We start from the raw sequence: 6042 nt of genomic DNA on the forward strand, positions 1-6042 counted from the left end.
ATTTTGGAACAATTGAATTCGTAAACATTTGGTATTGCTTGTTTTCTTAATTATTGCTTAATTTTGTATAATATTTTGAACAATGGAATGAAATTTGTCAAACTTGGTATTAGAGACGTTTTTTTGGTGTATTTTATATGGTATTTGGGTTTAATGTGAATTCAATGTGGTATTTGACAAAAAATTGAAATTTTTAAATTTTATTTTTTTTAAAATAATACGAAGTTAGCTACGGGCTACAGATTTCCATAGGTATTCCGTAGGCATCTATTTTCGTAGCTATTACGTAGCTATTTGAATCCATAGCAATTCTGTAGCTATTTAGTTTTGTAGCTATTCTACAGCCATTTATTTCCGTAGCTGTGGTAGATATGGAAAATTTCGTAGATATTCCGTAGCGATTCCATAGCTAATCCGTAGCTATAATTTAGCCACAGACCATTATGTTACAAACATTTTTCTTAGCAATTCAATAGCTATTCGCTTATAGCTATAGAATAGTTACGGATTGTGCTATAAATATTGCACCAGTTTTATAGTAGTGATTGGTTTTGTGCGAAAAAAAGACCCCAACGGTTGGATTAGATACTCCATCGGACAGCTAAGGTTTACCGGAAGGGGATAACGTTGATTCGGGCAACAAGGCTTTTGCGACGACATTGGTTTTTAGCGACGATTGTGCCGCCACTACAGCCTTGATTTCTTGTAGTGTAAGTTAATAACTAAGACAACACTAATATTTATTAATATTAATCTTGAAACAATAGTTATTCTCATGTCGATCCCCACGAAAAATTCCAATCGCCCTCCAATATACCTCACGCAAATTTTTAATCTCCCCCACGAAAGCCCTATTTAACATTCTGAAATCCTTTTTTTTCTTATGGATGAAGTCGACAAAGAGAACACCCATCTTCTGGCGCGCGCCTCCAACATTGATCCTAGAGACCTTCCACCACCTCCAACGCTCCGTTCGTCACCATCTCCGTCATTCCAATCTTCGACTATCGCACACAAAAGTAAGCTTAAAATCTGAAATCATTTTTTATGGCTGCAGTCGACGACGACTATCAAACACTATGTCCTAATAGTTTAACTCGTTCCATAGAAATCGTGCATCTACTCCACATTACAGCACACCCCTGACCTCCCATCTTCGACACTCCCGTTTGTCACCATCTCTGGTTGTCTTTGATGACTTTAATAGCAATTTCGGGGTTGTGGAGACTGGGAAAACACGAAGTAACAACACAATCATTTTGATTCTTAGCTTGTGGACACAAGATGTGAAGGTAATTTCTATGAGTATTTCTTGTTTCCCAATTTGCACAAATAGAAACTGTATCAGTAAGTATTGCTTGTTTCCCAATTTGCATAAATATTTAACATACTATGATATAGTTCTCTCTTATATTTGTTGCTTCAGTTTTTAGAAGTTACACACCATTTGATTGATTACTCTTGTATGCACTAACTGTTGATGATGGCCAACCATCTTACGAAGAAAGATGTTGCTGGTCATAAACTTGCTACTCATTCTAGCATGTTTAATTCACATCATGTAATCTAAATTTCAGAACAAAATTGTAGTTTTTTGTGAAACTTTATGTTTAAGCTAGATAAATTGCGGTGAAACAATGTTTCACCATGCAGGCTGTAGAAGCAATGAGAAGCAGGGCCAGGGAGCAAAAACTTGCAGTTTCTAAGAATTATCATATCCTAACAACAATAGATGAGATACATAAAGCTCAAAAAAGAGCACAGATTTTTGTAGGGCAAGATATTATGGTGGATAAAACAAAAGAAAAAAGAAACACACTCGACTCTTTTATCTATGACACTCTTAGCAAGGTAAATCTTTACACTTGATTTAGTAATTCATTATAGTTATTTGTGTTGTTTAAGTTTTGATTATATATATTGCTTACAATGTGATAGAATATTTGTACTTTAGCTTTTTAGTTCCTATCGGAACATTGCAACAAATTCAAAGGTAGAGATCATCTCTAAAAGTCTGCAAAAAACCGAAGAGCGGCTATATGAAGATGTTAGATGATGAATGTACACAAGTTTATATTGGAAAACTTGAGCATCTTGAAAGGTTTTAAAAGTATATGAAAATTTTAAACTAATATTTTCCTTCCGAAATAGCTTGCTAAAATCTAATTATATATTATTGTGTAGATTTTAGACCCCATTGAAAATAGATACATGGATGAAATGGTTAGAAAATAAGCAACAACAGCTCTGCAAACTTGTATACAAAAAGTCTATTTTGTTGCGTTATAATTTCCTATTGTATTATTATTATTATTATCATTATTATATATATATATATATATATATATATATATATATATATATATATATATTATTCTTTTTATAGCATTGGTCTACAGATAAGTGGAGAAAGAATTCAAAATTTGCTCAACCTCACGCTCCCCCCGATAATCAACGTGAGGACAATTGATATGTATTTTGGAACAATTGAATTTGTAAACATTTGATATTGCTTGTTTTCTTAATTATTGCTTAATTTTGTATGATATTTTGAACAATGGAATGAAATCTGTCAAACTTGGTATTAGAGACTTTTTTTGGTGTATTTTATATGGTATTTGGGTTTAATGTGAATTCAATGTGGTATTTGACAAAAAATTGAAATTTTTAAATTTTTTTTTTTTTTAAAATAAAACGAAGTTAGCTACGGGCTACAGATTTCCGTAGCTATTCCGTAGGCATTTATTTCGTAGCTATTACGTAGCTATTTGAATCCATAACAATTCTGTAGCTATTTAGTTTTGTAGCTATTCTGTAGCCATTTATTTCCGTAGCTGTGGTAGATATGGAAAATTTCGTAGATATTCCGTAGCTAATCCGTAGCTATAATTTAGCCACAGACCATTATGTTACAAACATTTTTCTTATCAATTCAATAGCTATCCGTTTATAGCTATGGAATAGTTACGGATTTTGCTATAAATATTGCACCAGTTTTATAGTAGTGATTGGTTTTGTGCGAAAAAAAGACCCCAACCGTTGGATTAGATACTCCATCGGACGGCTAAGGTTCACCGGAAGGGGATAACGTTGATTCGGGCAACAAGGCTTTTGTGACGACATTGGTTTTTAGCGACGATTGTGTCGCCACTACAGCCTTGATTTCTTGTAGTGTAAGTTAATAACTAAGACAACACTAATATTTATTAATGTTAATCTTGAAACAATAGTTGCTCTCATGTAGACCCACCGGCCAGTTTGTAGCAAGATGTATGAAAAAGCTTCAATAATAGCTTTTCTCAAATTTCATGAGTTTTTTCTTCGTGAGAATGCTAATTGAAAGCTAGAGCACGGAAAATATAAATTACAACTTGTGCACGGCATCACTAGGACTCCTGATCCAATTATACCAATTAATTTTGAGCGTGCTGCGTCTAGAACTAAAGCATAATAAAATCAGTGTTATATGAAAACTTTTGAAATGAATAAAATAGTCAGATAGCCAAAAGACGAATCGAATGGACAAACTAAGTAAAATAACATGGTCTCTGTAAATAGAATAAATTAAAACCGGTCCGGTTGACAAATGAGTGTACAATTAAAGATGAACGAAACAAAACAAAATAATGACCATTATTCTATATTTTGTCACTGCATTTGAACCCAAATACCAGGACTTGGGATCTCTTTGTGAACAACATATAAAAGATAATTCCCTGCCGGAGCAACATTACCAGAGGGCGGTGTGGTTACTACAACTTGATATCTTGACTTCCCCAAAATCTTGGCAGCCACACCACCATCGAGCACCAGCAATCTTTGATTCATGGAAAAGGAGTGTGTGTTGAACGGAGGTGCCATCATTGTCACTGAGACGGAGCTTGGATCCACAATGCCTGAAACTGTAAACACAATAACTAATTGCTTTCCGTACCCTATTTTAGTGTTTTTTACAGGCAATATTATTTTGGGGCGTAAATCGGACGAGTTTGAATCCAAATAAGAAGGAGAGTACGCCTCCAAACTCAGCTCAGTGGGATAAAGGACGTTTCCGAATTCATATTTGTCGTGGGGGTTACTTCCACCAACAAGAACTCGTCCATCTCTTAGTAAAACAGCTGTGGAATGGTAAACTCTTGGAATGGTGCTTGGATTCTGCACTTCAAATCGAGACCCGACCTGTTTATCAGGTTGGTAAACCACTGGGCTAAGAACAGGGTTCCTCCCAAGTTCCCAACCTGCAACTCCAGCAGATACACCATTGATGATTAAAACATGAGCATTGGGAAGCAACAACATGTCACCCATAACTCGAGCCAAAGGCATGGTCTCCATGACCCATTGAGGGTTAGGGTCAGATATTTTGATCCTTCCGCATGTATCCAAAGCTCCATCAAATATCCCTTTATTTGCATTAACAAATGCTCCTTTTGGTGCACCCCCACAAACCAATACTTCAACCGCATTTACTGTTCCCTTTGTTATGCGCAGAGGGAGAAGTACAGCAGATCCGGTACTCGGATAACTCCTTGGTTGACCATCGGGCATTGTAGGGTAAGTCTTGATAACTTGGTTGTTGGAATAGTCGAATAAAATAGCACGATTGTTGGCAAAAATGAAAAGATTCCCATCAGGATAGAGAAATACAAATGGGTATAAATTATTCTCAACGTTAGGGTCGTTCGTTTGAACCAAAAAAGGTAAACTAGGAGTGTTCTCAGTGGCCGACATCTTGGGGTAGAACTCATAGCTAAATGCCCGGCGGCCACCAATAATAATTTGTCTGCCATCTGGCAATATATGATTGGTCGCATACCATCTCTGTTGATTCAGGCCATTACGTATCTCTTGCCAGTCGCATGAATCACACGATTTATAAATTCTGACAACACGATAACCATCATCAAAGCCACCAGTTTGGACCAATCTTCCATCGGGCATTAATGTTCCAGACGAACACCAGACATTGCTGAGCACCATGAGTGGACGAACGGTGTTTGATGCAACATCATACTCGACTGAATGGGCAGAACAATCGGTTGTGTTAGGACGACATGCCCCGTTTGGAAGTGAGATATTGGAGACTCCAAAATCGGTGCGGTCATACATGACAACACGATCATTGGGAAGTAACTGTGCGTGCATGGCCGAAATTCCAATGCTTGGGAGGAGGACAGACCACGATCCACCTGCCGCCGGACATTGCTGGGCATTGAGCAGGAGCACCAGAAAGAAGAAGAAGAGGTGATGATATAGGTGGGAAGTGGAAGGAACCATGGCTTTGGTTTATTTTATTTGCTCTTCTTCGAATTTGTTAGGTTTTTGTGTGTTTATGGAAGTGTGAATGGTGGCTTTATATACACTTTGAGGCGATGAAAAGAGTTTTCTATGATCGTTTTTCACTCGGGTATGGTTCATGAACTGCGTTGTGAATTAAATAACCCATTAGTCAACCTGAATGATAAGCGAATTTCATTCAATCATTTAACCATGAAATATTCATTCTTAATTTTATAAGGATAGAATCAGAAGGTTGATTCATCCTCTGATCTTGTTTATTAATTTGTCAATGCATATTTTCTTTTATTGAATGTTATTTTCAAACTTTTAGTTTTCTATTTTTCATATTACAACAAGCCTCCACATGCTTTCTCTTCATGTTTTTGGATATGACAAGATCGAGTTTTGTAAAAATATTAGGGTCATTTAAAAGAAAATATTGTAGAATTATGGTATTTTTAGATATGACAAGATCATACCTTGAACATCATTGCATATAGTGGACATTTTTTTACAAAGCAAATAGTTGTAAGTTAACGGAACTCGACCATCGGTTCAATGATAGATCATTGGAGTTACTTGATGTTTCAACAAATTTAGACCCTAACAGTTCTAGTGAGAGTTTCTCGAAACAATGATATAATGTATTTTGTTTGAAAGTTTTTCGTGAAGATTTTAATAACTTTGATAAAGTACATTCAAATATAGACCAACAATATTATGAGTTTGATCTCATTCAACATGCAAATAACAAAAGGTTGC

At 35.8% G+C, this 6042-nt stretch overlaps 1 pseudogene; it reads right to left on the reverse strand.

Moving 5' to 3' along the window:
* Window positions 1-3532: 3532 nt before the first annotated feature.
* On the reverse strand, window positions 3533-5333 carry LOC145103265 (aldehyde oxidase GLOX pseudogene; annotated as a pseudogene).
* Between the last annotated feature and the right edge of the window lie 709 nt (window positions 5334-6042).

Source organism: Lactuca serriola, chromosome 4 (assembly GCF_051521515.1).
Source record: "Lactuca serriola cultivar US96UC23 chromosome 4, Lser_US96UC23_V15, whole genome shotgun sequence".
Lineage (NCBI taxonomy): Eukaryota > Viridiplantae > Streptophyta > Magnoliopsida > Asterales > Asteraceae > Lactuca > Lactuca serriola.